The following is a 22,011-nucleotide window of genomic DNA, read 5'->3' on the forward strand; positions in this document are numbered from 1 at the left end:
GGTTTCCTGGCGGGGCATTACACATGAGAAATATCTAATTCCATCATATTAGTCATTTCAGAATCTGACAAGGCACTCAACAATGCTTTCTTAGCTCTAATATTCAATTCTAGTCCCTTTATCTCATCTAGATTAGTAGGAACATTCTAAGGAACATTATATACATTCTTAGTAACTGTAATGTTCCCACTTCTATACTTGTTATCCAAATGCATAAATTCACCAGTCACCCATCTCCACAGGTGAAGTCTAGTATATAGAGATGATTGGTTAGACAAAGGGGACCAATACTTATTCATTTTCTTTCTTTAGTGGACTTAATAATATAACTTTATAATATAATGTTATAAAACTCACTTTTGTTGGCAACTTGGAGGAATTGATTATGTGTTGCATGTTGGCATTTTTGATGATTGATGTTGTGATTGTCATTGATGGACACACACTTGATTTGAGATCACTTTTTGTATGTATAAGTTAAAGCTCAATTGGTATTTGTTCCAACTGGTATGATGTATTATAGTCTTCAGACTATAAGTGTTTTGCAGAAAGTGTTTTGAAGACCCCAAGCAGTTCAAGGATCTCAACCGGTACGAAGGAACGAAGCAACACAACTCATATTTCCCAGTCTTCATTTTGTCAAACTGGCAACTGGTATTTTGCTTAAACCGATATTCTGTATGAACCGGTAATACTCTGTGATGAGTTACCAACTGGCATTTTGTGATGAGCTACCATCCACTGATTGTTTGGCGGTGCTGACACTTTGGCGGTGCTTTTTGTGTCGTGTTACCAAATATGTCTAGATGCATGAACCTAGGAAATTGTATTGTAATCCTATTGGACCGACATCAAATCAGATTCCTTTATAAGGACATCATGTCTAGGGTTTTAGGTTGTTGCTAGGGTTTAAGGTGGTTGAAGAGTTTTTGTAAGTGTGAACATAGGAGAGAAGTTGAGGTCTCTGAGAAGAGGCAGAGTGTGAATATGTTGAAGACTGAAGTAATGCTGGAATGCATTAGGAATGAGCTATCAAGGATCTAACCAAGCAATTTGTGCTATTTGCTAGATCACTCACTTGTTGATCACTCACATCTTCGTCAAGTCTGAAGCCCTTAACTGGGTAGGCCCAAAAGCCTTTTGTAAATCCTCTAACAAGGTGGTTCACATCTATGGATCTAAAATCCTCTAGCAAGGTAGTCTTTAATCAGATTTATCTCCTAACAAAAAATGAGATTCCTAACAGGATTTGTTCTGGTAAAGAACATTGTATGACCTTAACCGGTCTAGTTCCTATTCTACATATAGTTACTTGTGAGTTCCATCTCACCGTGGTTTTTCCCATTTGGTTTTCTACATCAAAATCTCTTGTGTTATGGTGTTTTTGTTTCTGTGGGTGAATGCATTATTTGCTATTTGGTTTGCATGTGTGCTAACTAGTTTGTTTGCTAAACTGTTTTACTGGTTTACTGGTAGTCTAGTAAAGTGTTTAAGTACAGTAATTTTTGGCATACTAATTCACCCCCCCTCTTAGTATTCATCATTGCATTGGTGTTTTTCATTGATGTCAACACTAGTTGTTTTGTTGTCTACCGGGTTCTAGTAGAGTGGTTGGAATATGATGTTGATATGGAGATTTTCTCTGGTATGCTCTGATTTGTGGAATTGGTTTGGATTGGTTATTCATGTGTTCCTAATGTGTATCACATTTAGTTGGTTCAGGATTTGATGATCTGGAAGCTATCATTTGTTCTGGTAAGCCTTTTGGTTACCCGTAAGGGTTTTACTGGCAGAACTTTGTTGAAAATATTTTGATGAATTCGATAAGTGGTGTTGGTGTGTCCTCTAGAAGGTTATCAGGATGTTGATGGTTATCATGCTCATGTTCCATTTGATCGGTGGTGTTTCATTTGGCTTATGGCGACCTATTTTAGGTCTGATTCTATTCTGTTAGGTTATAGACTGGTTTATGTAACATGTTGGTTGATGCTCTCGATGTGTTACCAGTTGGATTTATTGATTGGTTTATTTTGTTTCAGTCTTAGGCCGACTTGGTTTATCATTGGTTTGTGGGATTATTTAATGAATTTATTATATTATCATTGAGGTGGTCAACCTAATTGTTTAGGTCCTGGGTTGGTATATATATGATGTAATATTTCTTTGTAGATCATGGGAAAAAGGTTATGGAACTATCTAAGTGCGAATAAAGTTGTAATCATATGCAGAGGTTTTGGTCAATCATAGGTGATTGAATTGGGTTTGTGTAAGAGGTTTAAGACATTCGGTATTGAGCTTAACTAGAACTGTACTCAAGAATAGGAGATGATGTTCTTGCAGTTCATTCATCTTTCTGGATTGTAGTTTGGATTTCTTCTATAGTCATTGAGGCTCCTTTTGTGATGAGCAGTGCGCTCTAGATTATTGGCCTTTTTGCATGTGCATGCCCCTTATTGTAATATATATTCATCTGATCAGTGGATAGATATTGTGGGTCTCCAATCCCACCATGGTTTTTTCTCTTTGAGGTTTTTCACATATAAACCTGTGGTGTTATGGTGTTCATCTATGTGGTTTCTTTATTACTTATTGTTATCTACTTTTATGTATACCGGTTGTTGAGTTGTTGTGCTAACAAGGTTAAAATTATTCATTTCGACAGAACATTGATTTACCCCCCTCTCAGTGTTCTTGGATCCCAATAATTGATATCAGAGCTTGGTGCCTCAGAGTAAGTCTAATAGCTTGAGGAAGATATTGTATCTAGAATCTATGGAAATAATTTTGAGGAAGGAACTTCAAGTATCACTTGAAGACTATGATGCTGAAAGGTTGAGGAACGTGAAGCTGCAAGATGAGTTGAGATCTGCAAAGGAATTCATTTTTACTTTGCAAGAGAGGTTGTTGTCAACACAAGCTAAAAGGAAAGAACTTTGTGATCAATTACAAAATCAAGATGATGGAGAGAAGAATGCTTTAAAGGAAATATGTCAGAAGCTGAGTCAAGAGAATGGTGTCATGAAGAATGAGATGCAAGCCCTAACCATAAGGATGCCCAAGGATATTGAAGATTTGAAGAAGAATGAAGAAAATCTTGCTAAATCTATGAAAGACATATATGAGGAATGCATTATGTTGGTGCATGAGAATGATGTGTTGAGAACTGAATTGGTGCAATTACAGAACAATAAGCAAGAGTTGGAAATAATGGTAACAGTCCTAAGAGGAGACCTGGATGCTGCAAATGAATACAAACAAAAGTTCAGGGTTAGTTCTGCAAAGCTTGATGAATTATTGAAGGATCAAAGAGACACTGGTGACACTAGAGGTCTTGGATTTGAGCATGGAGAAAACTTCGGTAGTGCAAATCGGGATGATACATCTAGTTAGAAAGTTAAACAGACTCAGAAATCACCAGTAAGACAACCCGATGCGCATAAATTTAATGGTAAATGTTTTGTTTGCAATAAGTTTGTTCATAGAGCAAGTCAATGCAAAAATAGAGCAAATCAGAATAATAATTCAGTTCTCAATCAGTGTTTCAATTGTAAAAAGTATGGTCATAAGACAAAAAATTGTAGAGTGAATGTAAAATGTCATGCATGTGGAAATTTTGGGCATATGGCTAATCAATCTAGGTCAAGAAATAATCTAGGATACAACAAGGCAATTCAAAAGAACAATGTCACTTGTTATGCATGCAACAAAATAGGACATATTGCTAAAGTTTGTAGAAGCAAGAACCCATTGGCAGGAAATGATGAGAAGGGAAAACAAAAGGTTGATGAAATTCGACAAGATCATGCTAAACAGTGGGTTAGGAAGTTTGAAGATCAATCAACAGAGGCAAATTCCCTGGTTACTCAACCAACAGAGCAGAATGTTCCTGCATTGATAGGAAACTCATCTGATAACTAAGGCATAAGCATTAGGAGTGTTGGGAATCATTAAATTTGAGTCAAGTTTTGAGCCCCTTTTCAAAATTTTGTTATTGCATGTTCATAAAGGCACCTAATCTCATTCAGGTGGCCTAGTTAGAGAGAGGGAAAAATGGAGCCAGTTGATTTTCAGAGGGTAAGGTTCGGGAAACATGACCTACACCTTTCATTTGGCCTATTCAGTGATGTGCAACTTTCAGAATTCAATTTGGATAAGTTTATCAAGTACCCATTTCGAGGGGTGAGCTGAAAGTGCATTTTAGGCACAAATGCAGATTTTATTGAGTAGCCTACTTTGGGTGTTTAAATCTTTTGCCCTATTTATTATCATGAATAATTTCAAAATGGATTCAATTCTATGCATAAATGTGAGTTATCTTGCAAAATTTCAAGTCCTCATGAATCCATTTGCTCAGTTTTCAAAGCTCAATCTGTTCGCAGTTTGTGTGTTTTGACAAGTCCCTGTTTTTGCACAAGTGTAAAAGTTGCCTCGGTGAATGTCATGTTAGAATGTTTTTTTCAGGCTATTGTTGGTATAAGATGAGTCATGTTTCAAATTTCAAGCCTCTGCCAATCTGTTTGATCAGTTTTTAAAAGGGTCTATTGAGCCATCTTTTTCAGTTATCCGTACATTTAGTGCTATATCACTTAAAGTAGCCATTTTCATGAGCACGCCATTTGCACCCAGTCAGACTTTTGGTCAAACTGAGAATCCAAAGATTTAATATGTACTTCAATGTACTTGTGTTTCAAATTTGACGGTCTACAGAGGTCGTTTGATATTTTTGAGAAAGGCATCATGTGTTGCCAGAACATTGACTTCATCAGGTCCGCAGTGTCGACAAACCTAGTTGGGCATTTTTGAAAATTAATATCTCTTCACTTGGGACTCGTCTTGAAAAATCGCTTGGCAGAGTACACACCTGTCAGATGGCGAGGTCCAGAAAGGTGTTTTGACTAGCTTGAAAAATACGTCTTCGCGATTATATGCAAAAATGTGGCGTAAGTGCCTGAAAGTTGTAAAATTCAATTTTATGATCCGAAAATGATGTCGATCGATTCCAGAGGTAAGTTTAAGGTTTGCAAAGCATTTTAGAGGTCAGTTGCATGAAAATGATTTTTTTTTTAGTCGGACCCACTTTGGGGCCCGACCTGGCTCATGCCCTTGCAGTGTTATTTTATTGACGACTTGGCCCTATGAGCATTTCGAGAATAATATTGAAATCCATTGTTGGAGTAGAATATTTGTATGTTTCCCACCAGAGGATAGTGCAAAATGGGAATGCCTCTTGTAGTCAAAAGAACCAAGGCATTTTACGAGTTCATGGTAAACACGCAAATATTGGTGCAATTTTGAAATTGGAGTGTGGCGTGATGAATGGAATGACACTCTTTATAAACTTTCAACAAATGCCATTTGCCAACATCTTCTCTGCGTTGAGGAAGGACAAGTGAAACTTTCAATAAAATGCAAGTGGCAGATGTGTCCTTCCCTCTTCTATGGTGGGATTTTTGATTTCTCCATACCGTGGTTTCTGGAAAATAAAACTTTTCAAACAAATGCTATTGGTTAGTGCACAACATGTGTTGCTGTTCAAAAGGCTTTGGAAGGTTTCAGATAAATGAAATGGCATTCAAAACCAATAAAATGCAATGGGAGGTGTGAAGCTAAACTCCACGACCTTTGCCAACACTTTCCCTCTTTCATGTGGCTGCAAGTAAAGGAGGTTCTTGGCCTACGTGGGTGATGGGCATTGGAAACCTTCAAAGCATATTTAATGAAGTTACAGACCCAAACTACAACCTTTGCTAGTATCCTCCCATGCTACGTGGTTTTTGGAAACCATTTATCTTTCAGCAAAATGCAGTTAGCAAATGCAACAACAGTCAAACCCCCCCATCTCCCTCCAGGCTTCTACGTGGTAATGAAGAAGCAACAACAGAAGATCTTCCTCAGTGTGGCATGTAAGTGTGCATTGAAATTTTTAAAGAAATTCAAACAGCAAATGAAATTGGCCTTTCCTTTTCCTATGCGTAGTTGGTGTGCCAGATTGAAGGCCATTGAAGTTTTTCAAATTAATGCAATGTCCTCCCTGCTAATGGCATGTGAAAGTGAGTTAAACGCAGTTTGATTTGTCAAAGAAAAATCCCAAACAAAGGTAAAAACGCCATGAAAGACCCTAGAAAAACTTCAAACTCATAGTGCCAGGCAAAAGGTAATATCCCACATTGGCTCGGAAATGAACTTTTTTTATATTTATATCAAAAGCTCCACATAACCATAGTGTGAAAACCTCAAGGATTTTGACGAACGGTGTTGGTTGGGCGCCCAAGTGGACCCCATGTGCGCAAGTGCGCATCCCGAGGTGACCAAGGAGGCTGATTGAGCGGCGATAGGTGGACCCCATGCGGGCATGGATCCTGAGGCACGTGAGTTTTGCAGGAAACAAATGGCTTAACCGATGAGCAAGTTCATTGAGGATCGACGGTGCTCGCGATTTCATAGGGTGGAGATGCTCACCAGTTAAGGGCTGCGAAATGGCGAAAAAGCCAGGCTCAGCGAAAGGAGTTAAAGATCGAGCAAGTCCGAAAAGATCCAACGACTCACGTGATTTCGGAGCCCGAAGATGCACGCGAGTTACCTATCATGAAATGGCGAAAGCCAGGTGGTGCACAGGTGGCAATGTGACATGGCGGTCCAGCAGGCGGGTCTCGTCCCATTGGCGCATAGGTGGTGATGATGTGGTGCATAGGTGGTGACGATGTGGCCGACAAGCAAGCAGACAAGTCGCAATGATGTGGAGTACACATGGCGGTGATGAGGTGTCATTCGAGGTGGCGCCTAGTGGATCCCATCGACCAATCAGGGTCTACCACGTGGCAAGGTGTCAGGGAAAAAAGGGAGCCAAAAATCAAAATTAAAATTAGATTAAATATATAGTTCAAACTATATTAAAAAATGAAAAATTTAAATGATTGTGCACACGTGAGTGATTAATTCACCTAGGGCTCTATTTTTACTCAAAATGGCAAGTATTATATATTGCCGAAAAGCTCTCGAGATAAGGAGAGCAATTATGCAGGTAATTTTAATACATATGTTATATTTCGAGAGAAGTTTCCACAGGAAAGAAGAATATATTTTTGCAGTTAGGGACAAAGGAGACACTTGGCAATTTCGGTTGCAAACCTAATCTTCTTACTCTTCCTTCTTATTCGAATTTCCTTCTCATTGTAAGGGTTCCAGAATTATGTGAGAAGTGCTCCAGTTTTCATGGCTTCTATTTTTTGAATTTCTTGACACAAACTTGTAAAGTTCTATGTATCTGTTCAGGGTATAGAGGCTACATTGTAGGATGAGAGATTGTTTTCTAGTTGCAGGTCTTACTTGTGTCAGGCACGAGTAAATTTCCCATGATATTGTCTCTGTGCATGTATTTCATCGTTATGAATTGAATCCTCAAGGAGGCTTATAGTTTGTCATCTCAAGGAGATTGTATGATTGTTTGTAGGCATTCTTCAATGAAGAGTTTAAATTCTATAATCAGTCATAAACAATGGAATGTGTCCCAGATCTGATAATTTTGTGAATGGATTGAGTAATGCATTAGTAGAAGGCATTAATGCAGGGATATTTTGTAAGGAAAACAAATTTGCAGTTGTGATTGACATTTTGTAGTTCTGTGTGTGACTCTGTTACCGAATGAACAAGGCACTGGTCTTTGACAGATTTGGGGATGGTTTCATATATACATTTTAAAAGAAAATCTATTTCCTTTTATGTTTAGGGGTTTGTGTTCTATCCTTCCAAAGCTCTATTTCACCCATTATTTGTACAAGATCCAGCCAATCTGTATGTGTTATCTAATTTGTTGAGCTTGTGGAATGGTTTATCTGCTTCATTGATGCTATCATGGTGAGTAAATGAGTTAATTTCATGCATCAAAAAGGGTGTCCCCCCCTAGGTCTAGTAGAACTTGAAGTGCAGGAGGATCATTAGGATCCTATGTTATGTTGTCCAAGCCCTGGAGTGTTTTCATTGATTTAGATTGGCTTTCTCATAGATCAATTGCAGGTGTACTTGGGTTAACCAAATTTGGTGAACAACAGTTGCCATGGTCCCTCAGATTGAGACCAATTTCTTTGTGGATGTTGCCATTGTGGAGTTTGATTGGCAAAAATTTTCCCTTGGCCTTGAGAATTATACGAATTTTGATAATTTCCAAAATTTTGAGCATATGGAGGTTGTTAGTGATTATTTTATGCATAGGAATTTCCACTATAACCAGAAAAAGAAAGTGGATCAAGAGGCATACCTTGTCTTGGGAAATTTGGCCTTCTTTGAGAAACATAAAATAATTTTTCGTCATCTCCTTGTACTGTCTTGAAATAAGGAACTTCAAGATTTGCAACCATCTTACATCTATAGTCTCTTGTCTTTTGTGTACAATATGGACAGAATTTTGCGAGCATCGCATCAGCTTCCTCATGCTTTTTCTTAGCTTGAAGTGTGTCTAACTAAGTAGCCATATTGTTTATTGTATCCTCTTTAAAATCCTTCAAAAGGTGACTAAGCTCCATTTGTGAAACTCCATTGTTGGACGTTGATGAAGACATTCCCGGCTTGAAATGCCTATTCTTCTTAGAAGAAGATTTGGAATACTTATGACAAATTTGGCCAATGTCATTCCATGTTGATTGAGTTATATCACCACCTCCCATAAGATCTAAATCATTTGTGCATTCATCATTGATCCCCCTCAGAAATATCAACTTAAGAGAATCTTCATTTAAAGTACTATGCTTGGACTTCTTGACACTGAATAGAAATCTCTCCAGATAATCTTCTAGACTCTCATCCTCGCTTTGTGTCATTCTAAAGATATCATCCCCATGGCGGTCAGTCCCTCTACAATAATCTTTATATTTAACAAGAAACAACTGTTTCATGTCATCCCATGTAGTGATTGTACTACTCCCTAGCCTCATAAACCATCTCAAAGATGATTCTTTTAAAGTGGCAGCAAATATTTTAAGCATATGGGCATCTACAGTGTAATCAAACTCCTATAGAGGACATCAAATTCAAATAAGAAAGTATTGGGGTCCTCTGTCACCAGTCCATACACTAATACATTTGGACTAGATTTTCAACTGAGGTTTCCGACGGAGAAGGTATATTGTGGCCAAATTTGATTTTTTTAAAAAAAATTCCCGCATTCGTCATAATTCCAACGGAAATTACCCATTTGGTTTTGACGAAGAAGGCATTAGCAATGAGAATTTTCTTTTTTCAAAAAAGTGCTCGAGTTCATCGTAATTCTGACGACAACGACCATTAATAAATAAAAAAAGAGGTGGGGAATTCATTTGTGAATTGCAATCCTGCGTAGGTGTCTGTGGCGACTTCAACCCCCAAGAACATCAAACCCGTTGTTATCACTGATTAAAATTGGGTTTTTCTTTTCCCATAATTGGCTATAGTTTGTTGAAATTTTTGAATAGGGTGTAATTCCAAGTGCTTCAGTTTCATTCTAGACCTTAAGGGTTTAAGGGTTTTTGATTTTTAGATCTTATCTTATTTGTTTTAAACCCTCTGGTTTCTAATCTGTCGTTACTTTATTCACTTAAGTGATGGGTCGCGAGGTCGTAGGATGTGTTCCCCCTGTTTGTTTGTCTAGGCGGATCATGTTGATTAATCAAAAAATTTATGCCTTGTGTATTTTTCTTCTAAAGTTGTCGGGCTCGGTAACCAGTGCGCATCTCACGGATTAATCCACGGCTCGCGCTATTTTGCTAGGTGAAGCCGCATGTAGTTTAAAACTTGCAAAGTTGCGAAAATCACATGGCATGCCACATAGATAGTCCAGCTGGTTGTTGACAGCGAGTAAAATGGCGGCACATGGCATGGGTCACAACAGTTAGCAGGTCAAGATTAAAAGGCTGAAAGGTGGGCCCCGGAGGTGAGTCAAGCCGCAGATGGAGATGACCTGGTAGGTACAGCTGTTAACAATTTATTGAAGCCCTGTGTATTCCTATTGACAAATGACGTGGTGACAAATCAGCGCCAAGAGTGACAAGGCGCCACGTGTTCATGCCGAGTCAGCGGGCCCACCATTCCTGAGAGCCTCTTCAAAGGATTAAATGCCGATCAACTTGTGAGATGATCCAACGACCGACACTATTTCGCAAGGGTAAAGTGCTCACTCTTTATGCCGCGAAATAGCGAGAATGAACAAGAACCGTCCACGTGTCATGATGATGACCTGGACTATAGGGCTGTTGAGACGAAAATGGGGCCCCCGTGGTTTCCTTCTGGCGAATGACAGAGTGACAAGTCAGCTCCGACAGTGACTGGATGCCAGGTGTTCGTGACGAGTCAGCGGGCCCACCATTCCTGAGAGGTTCTTCAAAGAATTAAATGTCGATCAACTTGTGAGATGATCCAACGGCCGATGCTATTTCGCAAGGGTAAAGTGCTCACTCTTTATGCCCGCGAAATAGCGAGAATGAACAAGAACTGTCCACGTGTCATGATGATGACCTGGACTATAGGGCTGTTGAGACGAAAATGGGCCCCCCGTGGTTTCCTTCTAGCAAATGACAGAGTGACAAGTTAGCTCTGACAGTGACTAGATGCCAGGTGTTCGTGACGAGTCAGCGTGCCCACCATTCCTAAGAGCCTCTTCAAAGGATTAAATGCCGATCAACTTGTGAGATGATCCAACGACCGACGCTATTTCGCAAGGGTAAAGTGCTCACTCTTTATGCCCGCGAAATAGCGAGAATGAACAAGAACCGTCTACGTGTCATGATGACATGTGGTCAAAGAAGAAAGTGTGGGCCCGCCAAGGTGGAAACTTCGGTATAAAAGAAAGACACAGAGCCAGTATCAAGTAGAATGCAAAGAGAATTTCAAGGCCAATGATTCGATGCCACGTGGTATTATGCAGCCAATAAAAAGCGGGACCCAGAAAAAGGCCAAAACCGTCAGTTAATCTAATGTTCAATCAAGTTTCTTTTGATCGAACGGTTGGCGCTATTTCGCAGGACTAAGCTGCCCAATGGTTATGCCTCACGAAGTTGCGAAAGAGCAAAATGGAACACTTGCAGGAATGTTGTGACCCATTGGAGCGAAAAATACGAATTCTCGTATGAATTCAATTTTGAAGGGACGGCCGGAGCATGCGGAATCAATGTTATAGTTAAGGCCCTGAGTACAAATATTTGATTTCCTAACTACCAAGTGAAGATATCTTTTAAAAGATTTTGCAGAAGAGTATACGCAGAGTTATCTTCTTCATATTCAGAGCAAGACGGTTCAGTTGCAGAGAAAATTCCTTCAAGCAAAGATCAGGTTCTCTCATATTTTTGTAGCAATTCTTGTGTGGTGTTCTAAGTAAGATAATTCTTTTGTTGCAGGAATTGTTTAAGAGTGATATTCATTTCATTGCATTTTCAAAATGGCTCCTAAAAGGGAATTTTCCGGCAAGGTTAATTATTTAGAAAGAAGTGTATGTGATATTTTTTAGAACAGTTGACGTTATCAACCAATCAGGCATCAAAAGCCAAAGAGTTAGTGCCCAGGGCTCCCCGTCTGAAGATAGGAGAAGGATTGTATGACAAAGGTAATTGGCTGAGAGACCCACAGGTTGGGCTGTCCGGGTTGGGGTTATTTAAACTTGGATTTGGAATGAGAAATTCTCCTGCTCCTCAAAACAGTATCTGGGAACTAGATGTTGGGAAGTTAGTAGTCCCAGGGGTATTCATGGATACAGACCTATTAACCCAAATGGCATTAAATTATGATCCAATCACAAGATGCATCCGGGATGTAAATGGGAAAACCCTTGTGGAAATTAATGCTGAAGAATTTAGGATAGCATTTGGACTTAATGAGTTCACAAATTTCCTGGAACCTATAAATTTCACAGCATTAGCCCAAGTTTACAGTGCACAGAGGAGTCATCTTAGGAATGGGCCTCTCAAGGAACTTTTTGTGAAAATAGGAGGGTTAACAGTTGTGGGACCTAACACGCAAGAGCCCTTCTCATTAAGTATGTTTACCCTGAGGGCTAAAGGGATGTATTGGGCACTTTGTCAAGTTCTAGGAGAGGATGCTGAAGCAAATATGCCCAATCATTACTTGTTAATGATTGCCCAGATTTTGAATCCTTCTCTTGCCATCACATTTGATTATGCCTCTTTCATTGCCGATGCTATCCATGGAGGGTTGATAGAAATAAAGAATGGAAAGGTGGAGAGACCTTTCAGATGGTATTCACTCTTGATGCACCTTTTCCTCTTCAAAGGTGGTGATTACTTCGCCAGTGGATTAGACCTGGTCAAGGAGAAGGAAGGAGAAAAAATGCTAGTACAATTATGGAGTACTGTGTTGTCATGGGACAGAGAGGATGCTAGTTTCTTAAAGTTTGATAAATATTTTGCATCCAAAATAAGGACTCTCCTTTGCTCTGATAACCCAAGAGTCCCCAAGGTTCTTCTGGAATTTTTAAGGCCGAAAGAATTCGCAGAGAACATCAAAATTGTTCATAACTGGGGCGACATCTATTTATATCCAGTCTCCACAGTTTTCAGAGTTTTTGGTTTCAGGGGTACTCCATTTTTGTTACCTTACCAGGTCCCTCTCAAAGTGGGAATAGCGAAAATCCTTAGGCAAATTGGTGGCCTACAAGAGGCGGAGTTAATAGGCAGAGGTAAAGGGACTATTTTCCCTGCAGCTACAGTAGCCCACCAATTCGTAATAACAAAAGGAGGCTGGAATTGCTTTGAGGATTTCCTCAAACCTTATCATTTATCCACTGCAATGTCCAGGTGTGCTGATCCAGAGGACTTCTTCAACAGTGTGTTTAGGAAGAAGGTAGCATGGAGAGGTAAGCCTCATCAATTCCAATTTCCTGAAGACCTCATCAGAAATGAATTTGATCTAGATGAGCAGGAACTAAGGAAAGAAAAGTGGGTGGCTTATAAAAAAGCCTTGGATTTTGTGCATCAATTTGATGCTAGCTGTCTAGCTTCTTCCCATTGGAAGAAAAAATAAAAGTTTTGATTGTTTTCTTTGAAGATGTGATGCAAACATTGAAGGAGAAGAGGGAAGCTATGATTAAGAGAAACCCTGAAAAAGCCAGAATGATCCTAAGAAAGACAGCTTCCAGCAAAGCAGTTCCACCTGGTGATTACACATTGCATAAGAAATCAGGTTACAGTATGCTAGTGCCTACAGCAGGGGAGCCCTCTACATCCAAAGGAAAGAGGAAGATACAAGATGTCATGGACATCCAAGATAGCCCAAAGAAGCAAAGGGTGGGAAAGGAAGTGCAATCAGATACACCTTTGTATTCCCCATCCCAATCCCCTATCCATATAGGAGATGAACAAGCAGCAGCTGAATACCTATTGCAGTTGGGTAGCTTAGGTGAAATCGCGTACACCTATGATGAAGTGGAGGAAGGGATGCCAAAAGAGCCCATTGATGCTGAAATGGATATTACTTCCACTGAACTCAAAGGCCAGGAGTGGGATCCTGAGATAAAAAAGGCAAGTAGTGCCTTTTTAGCTGATGACAACTTTGTCACATCGGAAGCATTTATGCAATTCATTTGGAAACAGCATATAGATAGATATAATGCTAGATGTGAGGCAAGAAAGGCTGAACAACCCAATAAAGATCCAGCCTCAGTGGAGGAAGAAGTAAAACAAGAAATGATGGAGGAATTCAAAACCATCACCCCAGAGCAGGGAAGGGATATGGTAGCACAAGCTGGAGTGCTTATCTTACCAGAGTGGGATATTGCAGATGCCCTTGTGTTAGATGCAGTAAGAAAAGAGACCAAACCCATGGAAGGAGTTACCTTCAATAAGGATAATGGTGCACTAGTCATGTGGTCTCTCAAGAGAAATGAGGGCAAGAAAGGCAAAGACACCCCAAGGTCAAGTTACCTTGGTGGAATGATGGTAAAGAGAGTACAGAGTACAGGGGTAGTAGAGGCTGCTAGCACTGTGTTGGAAACTGCCAAATTCAGTGTTGCAGTGGCAGAGAAGGAAGCCAAAGAAAAGGAGGCCCTCCAAATTAAGCTGGAAACAGTTTTGAAGGCCTATAACAGTGCCAAGGAGGAGGTGAGAGGTAAAGATAGCATCATTGCTAAGCTGCAAATCTAGTTGATGGGACAGCACCAACAAGGTGAGTCTTCAACACTAATGATTTCCTCTTCTCCTGCAAGACCTCCACCCACTAGTCCCATCATTGAACTTCCACCATCGCCAGCACCCTCCAGCTCTCAAATGATTGAGATTACTCCCCAGGAACTAGAAAACCTGAAACAGGCTCAGGCTTTATATGCGGGGAAATATGAGGAGAAGGTAAGGGCCACAATCTCCAGTTTTGCAGGCACAATAAATGCCTCATTGCTTTACAACAATGTGGGAAAAGTTATGGAGATATGGAATGAGTTGAGGAGAGATAAGGCCATTTTGACACCCATTTTTGACAGATGGAGGCCTAGGGAGCAAGATCTAGAGTTCATGTGTGTATCCTGTGATGAAGCAAGAGCCAATCCTATTATCAAATCCACTTCTGACGTCTCTAAAGTCTTAATGCAATTAGCAGCAGAAGTGGATAATGTGGATAGAAAGGTTAATTTGTGTAAGAAGGAATACATTGATCAAGTTTTTGAGTTGCTCCCAGGAATTTTTGCTAATCCGGATCAGTTAAAAGACAAGCGAATATGGCTTAAGGAGATAGAGGTTAAATTGTCAGCAAGGGTTAAAGGAATCATTGATCTTGATGATACTTCTTTCTTTGTTGTGACAATACAGGAAATAGAGAAAATTAAAGCACATTATGGTTTTCTTAATTCAAAAGTCAACAAACTGAGAAATTCTTGGAAAAGGTTGACTAAGATTAAAGATGATGTGATTAATTTTTCATGGCCGACAGAAGAGATATATGGTGAGTGGGAAATTAAGTATGCCACCCATTATCCGGAACAGTTAGAGAGCGCCCTTGAAAAGACAGAAGAGGTTGCAACCGAACAACCTATTGAACAAATTGCAGAGGCTGAAAAGAACTCGTAACTATTTTTTGCGGAAAACTTGTAATCTCTTAATTTTTGAAAAGAAATGATTGTAACAAACTCTCCTCGAAAGGTCCGAAGCTTTGTGCATCCATGTTGTTATAAATGGATACCAGGACTAGAGGAAAAGGGGATCACAAAATTTTGTAAGAAAACGCTGCAGAAATTTATCTGAGCTTTTCTAAGTTTAATGGAGAATCAGAATTCATTGTAATATTTCTTGAACTGAATATCAATATACAGGCCATCGGTTTTGAGTAAAGCTTTGTGTTGTCTTCAAGTTCGTTCATAACTTTATTTACTGTTTTCATTCTGAATAATCCAGGGTTGTTCCGTTTGAATGGAATTGCAAAGCAATTTTAGTATAAGTGCTTGTTAGCTTTTCTCTTTAGGAGGGAAATTAAATACATGAGATCACTCATACCAGTAATTTCTTTGGGAGGAACTTCGAATTTTGAGGACCATAGCTTAGTTTGGAATGCTTGAATTCTTGTATGTGTTAGGCATATATAAGGATTAATAGAAACCAAACCGACAGGAAATATAAAGATGTGTTGTTTAAGGAGTTTTATTTGAGTTTAGATGACTCTGTGACCTTGGATAAGGCACTGGTATTAATGGAAGTTGTTTATTGCATGCTTTGTTGATCGAAATGCTGAAATTAAGTACAATTTCTATCCTTTGTTTTCAGTTGATTTCAAGGTGAATAAATCCACTGGTTTTCTGGACTGGTTAGCTATGGGTTTATGTTTAAAAGTGTGAATTTAATTCACAAAGGTATACCCACCTGGGCTCCGAGGAAGCCCGAAGTGTAGAAGGTCTATCCAAACCTTGTCATATGTTGTCTTGAGAATTTCCTTATCTTTGATATCTCTTCTGCACCAAGCTTTAAGCCATATTAATTTGAGGATGTTAAAGGGAATCAGATTTTGAAGACAACAACCATGTCGAAGGCAATCCCACACAAGAGGTAGATTCAAATTGTCCTATTTTTTAATTTCATGTTGCAAAAAATATACATGTGGTGGTTAATTATCTTAGTTTAATCTCGTAAAACCATAGAACTGTGATTGAGGAGTGAGCATTCAATTTTGTATCAGCAATCCCTTCCTCCCGTATACGTGCGTGTTGATTGTTCACATGAGATCACATCTCTTTGCGGCATCATATCAAACAATTCACGAGCCTTGTCCATGTTTCCACATTTTGCATTCATGTCAAGAAGGGCATTTGCAAGTACAACACCTAACAAAATTCCTCTATCCGTTATGCTTTGATGGATGTCCATACCCTGTTCCAAAGCTCCCATTTTCGCATAGGTAGGGAGGATGCTGGCAAAGGTTGTGGAATTTGGATTTATGCCATCCAATTTCATTTGCTTGAAAGTGTCTAAAGCCTTTTTGACAAATCCATTTTGTGCATATCCAACAATCATTGCAGTCCACGAGACAACATTTCTTTCAGACATTCTATCAAACAGTTCACGTGCCTTGTCTATGCTCCCACATTTTGCATGCATGTCTACCAGGGAAGTTACAACAAGAACATCTGACAAAATTTCTCTATCCTTTATGCTTCGATGAATGTCCATACCCTGTTCCAAATCTCCCATTTTGGCACAGGCAGGGAGGATAGTAGCAATGGTCATAGAATTTGGCTTTACACCTATCGATTGCATTTGCTTGAAAGTTTCTAAAGCCTTCTCAACAAATCCATTTTGTGCAGTTGCAACCACATCTGACAAAATTCCTCTATCTTTTATGCTTTGATGGATGTCCATACCCTGTTCCAAAGCTCCCATTTTGGCACGGGCTGGGAGTAGGTTGGCAAACATAACTAAAGAAATGCAATGATCAGCTCCAAAGACATCAAACCACTACTAACAAAACTGAGAGTCTGAAATATGATAGGGAATAGTGTGAGCTATCCTAAAATAAAATATTTTATTTTCAATTTCAACTAAAATATAATTACTCAGCCATTTAATGTTATTAATAAGTGTTTAATTTATGAAAGAGATAAATGGTTGGCCACAAGTACATGAGTTACTAAATGCACACAAATAAGTGAATTTGATATTCAAAACTATCTACAATGAATTCAATTCTTGTCCATTAGTCATTTATGTTTGCAATAAGCATCTTTCTTTGTTTTTCTTAATCTTTATTCATAGTTATGTGCATATTTCAAATTCTATAATTAGGATATCAATTGCTATGGTTGAACACTAGCATGATGTTTGTGTTGTGGTATAGATGCGTGGAAACATAATTATGGGATTGTTATATTATAGAAATCATAAATCTAGCTATCGCATATTAGTTCTAGCTCTTCTTGGATTAAGTCTAAAGTTGACATATAGTTATAAAGCCATTATTAGCAGATCTATCCATTTCTAGTAAAGACAATTGAGAAAGTCATTTTGATATTGAGAGTTTCTTATCTGTTTACCTATTGATCATTATTAAGCCATAATATTTAGGTCTGTTTATCTCTCTTGCAAAACCTCTGTAAGTGTCCTAGATTGTCCCTACTACTCACTCTTCAATTCAGAAAAATGGAGTTCTAAAGATTTGTTGCACAAGATGGTGTTGAACATATCAACAAGGCTAGCATGGAAGGCATGTTCAAGATTCCACTTGTACAACTTACAACAAATAATTTATTGATAGAAGAAATTCTTGAAATAGGGATACAATCGAAAGACAAGTAAGTACATACAAACCTCCTCAGTTGAAAGTAAAATCTGTGTATAAAAAGAGTACATTGAATCCCAATCCATAAACACAATAGAGATACCGATGGAGACTTAATTTCATGTAGCATGTCGCACCAAAGTTGTTAGAGTATGCTAAGCTAGTACATAATGTTTCATAAAGCCACATTAGTATTTTACCTAGATCATTATCTACCAAAACTAACTATAGTAATCCTTTTGAGGATTCATTTCATGGTGCTAGATCTTCATTTAGTTCCACTTCTTGTTGGAGAAAAGAATAGTTATTTCTTGAGGTAGATGAATATCCCATCAACAAAGGACAAGACCCTTTCTAGAATATAATAAATTTTACTCCAACAAAAGATCATGGGGATTTCACTAGAGATATTGAATAACAGATAGACTTCTACTGCTGCATTAAAAGCATTGGCATGTTCTTCATTTATTGATGTAAACTCTATGTGACGCCACCACAACCAACAAAGGTGTAAAAAGTTGTTTGCAATGCATGGATTTTTAGGATTGTCCTTTGAGAAAACAAAATTAAAATATGGAAGCAGGATCTGCCAGCTCCCGAGGGAAAGACCATGTCAGACAATAATTTCTATTTTCTTGCCTGTGAAGAAAGACCATGTCAGACAATATCAACGAACAACAAAATAAGGAAACAATTGCTAGATTGTGGTCTAACTTGAAAAGAAAAGGTGATGGAAAATGTTATTGTTCGTGCAAAATTTGTAAGGGGTTAAAGATTAGAAGACTTCTAATCAAAACAATGAAGAAACATTGTAGGCTACATGGTCACAGTGAAGGTGGACATGATTATCATCCATTTGTAAGTTTTTCATTATATCATTTTGACAATTTATATACATAATAAATCACGTGATGATGAGATCATGATCACAGTTTATTTATGTATATCAATTTTATATAGGTCGAACACCCTGGAGCACATGGTATGGATCAACACAACCCTAAGAATATGGTTTTCGAAGTGGAAGAACATGGAGGTGTGAATATCGAAGCTGAAGGTAATGATCCCATGGAAAATGATGATCATGAGCCAAAAAACACAATTGAAGATGATGGTACAAATACATTGATCCATGACTCATTTAGTACTTGCGTAGCTGATCATGATGATGAAGATGACCTTGATGTTGTTCGTGATGTCCCTCTACTTGAGAAGGCATTTGAGGCCCTTTCTCACAGGCAACTCTTCTCTCCGTTGTATTGTTGTTGGTGAACTTGAAGGTTATGAAAGGTTTATCCAACATAACAATGTCACGTATGTTAAGGCATTCCATATATGTCATAATAAACTATGAATCATGATGTACCATTAATATTCTTTATTATAACAAATCATATTTTGTTGCTAGAGATTGATAGGTGAGTTTTTGTTACTACCATCAAATATTCTACCTCGCTCATACCGAGAGTTATCTGCCGTTATGAAAGATATTGGAATGGAGTATCAAGCAATAGATGCTTGTCCCAATGATCATATTATATATCACAAACAACATGAATTTCAAATTGAATGCCCTGAATGTCATATCAATAGATATCGAATAGATCAAATAACAAAAAGGGTTCGTTGCAAGGTTCTTTGCTATATTCCCATTATTCCACGTATACAATGATTATTCAAGTGCACTAGCTTGGCACAATTTATGGATTACCATGCACACAATAGAAGTCGAGATGGCATTATTTGAATGCTTGCGGATGGTTAAACATTTATGGACATGGAGGAAAAGTGGCCACACTTTAAAGAAGAACCTCGTAATCTCAGGCTTTCATTGGCAGCAGACGGTGTCAATCCATTTGGAGAGATGAGATCTGTTTACTCCGTGTGGCCTATTTTTGTTATCAACAATAACATTCCTCCATGGATGTCAATAAAGAGGGAGCACATAATGTTGGCAATGATTGTTCCAGGTATTTTATCATTTAAATATAGTCATCTAAATTTAATTATAAATATTACAGTAAAATGGTCATAATAATTATGTAACATTTTTGTTCATTCGATTAGGTAAGTACCAAGTTAAAGATATGAATGTATATATCGAGCCTCTTATTGATGAGTTGTTGGAGTTATGGAATGGTGTCACTATGTATGACGTCTCTAGACCAATAGGACAAAGATAATTTCAATTCCATATGATGCTTCTATGGACAATACACGATGCCCCAGGGCTAACACATTTTTGTGGTATGTTATAGTGTTTAAGTTGTGCATGAACATTATAATTCAAAAAATTATGATATTTAATGCAATTATACATTATCTTGTAGGTCTTCAAACAAAGGGAAAATTTGCATGTCCTATTTGTGGTCCAAAGATGAAATCACGTCATTCAAAAAGTTTAGGAAAGCAAGTGCTTGATGAGTATAGGCACTTTCTCCACAAAAATCATAAGTATCAAAATACTGAAAAACGTATTTTCAATGGGAAAGAAGAGAATACATCAAAGCCACGAAGAATGACACCTCACCTGTGGAAGTTGGAATATAATAGAATTAATCATCAAGGTAATGCCATTCCATCTATTGGTTTGTCATAAAACATCTTTTCTATTTTGTTTTGTTTACTGATGATGTGATTGATGATCATGAAGGTCGTGAAGGCATAAATGACCACCTTCCTAAGGGAATAAAAATTTATCCCCAACAATTTAGTAGGTTGCCCTACTACGAGCAATTACAAATTGTTCATTTGTTTGATAGTATGCATATTGGAAAGAATATAACAGAGACATTATGGAAAATATTGGATGGAAGGTGTGACAAAGAAAAAATTGTCAAAATATGTAGTGACATTCAAGATTCCATTCATGCAATGATAAATGTCATTCAATCAAATAGCCATGGAGACCAGATTAATATAAGTGAGCTTCCTTGGTTATTAATGGACCAGCAAAGTAATGCTATAAAAGAAGTCATATGAAAAATTTGATTTCCCACAGGATTTGCTACGAACATAAACAATCTCATATCAAAGAAAAGTGAATTTGGGTCAGGGATGAAAACACATGATTGGCATACCTTCATTAAGGTAATTCATGTTCTTGTGTTTTTAGTATGTATTTAAGTACTGCGCGTGCGTGTACTTTTCATTATGGTACAAAAAAATGAAAAGATAATTTTATAATTGTTGCAGTACGTTCTACCTATATCTCTCCCAGATGACTTCGACAATAATGTCAAGAAAGTCATATATGATCTTGGAAAATACATGAGGTAAGTAGTGATATTTGTTTAGTTCGTTGTATATATATTATATTTGCGATTTGTTTTACTTCTTATGTAATATATTTTTTTGCGTCTTGAATACCTTGTAGGTGGTTGTCATGTAAAGAAATCCATAAAGACGGTATAAAATATTGTAAGAGAAAAATTCCTCATTTAATGTGTGAAATGCAAAAGTGTCTACCTCCAGCTTTTTTCAATGCACAAGAACACTACCTCATACACCAAGTTGAGGAGATTGAATTGTGTGGACCTATACACACTAGGTCAATGTGGATGGTTGAGAGGCACTTGAAATTTTTGAAGGCTTTGGTTCGAGAAAGAGAACATCTTGAGGGTTCTATGGTGGAGGGATATATGGTATACCAAACTATGGTGTACATTTCTGAATATCTTCCTAAGTTTGTAGCAAAGATCCATGTGCATTGCTTTTGGGATCCCAACACCATTAACAAATTCGAAGGGGAGTACTTGATGGGGAAAGGTAGATTGAGGAAAGTGAGAGGTAATTATAAGATGTTATTGTAGTTAATTAACTCTTAATCTTCAAAATAAATCGATTGTAAGACCTCTATTTATTTTTTGTACAGTTGGTCAAGAGTGGGATGTACTGCATTTCTATATTGCAAACAATCTTGATTGGATGACGGTATGGATTGAGCGTTGTCAACATTCTGGACGCATGTTAACATGGGAAGGTGTGGCTTCATTGGTTAAAGAAGCACATCGTAATGGAGATTCCAATGTTACACAAAGGGAAATTGATTTAGCATATGGTTTAAGAGATAAACATGTACATATAAATTTATTAATCACCCATATGTTTATCAACTCACAATGCAATAAATTTTACATGTTTGACATATCGCAGGTCAAACACCACAACACTATGTGCTGCAATGGTCATAAATTTCGCATAAAAAAGTTGGATGACACAAAAAAAACTTGTGATTCTGGCATCACTGCAGTCTTTGAGGTGACAAATATTTCATCGATAAAT

This window comes from Cryptomeria japonica, chromosome 6 (genome assembly GCF_030272615.1).
Source record: "Cryptomeria japonica chromosome 6, Sugi_1.0, whole genome shotgun sequence".
Lineage (NCBI taxonomy): Eukaryota > Viridiplantae > Streptophyta > Pinopsida > Cupressales > Cupressaceae > Cryptomeria > Cryptomeria japonica.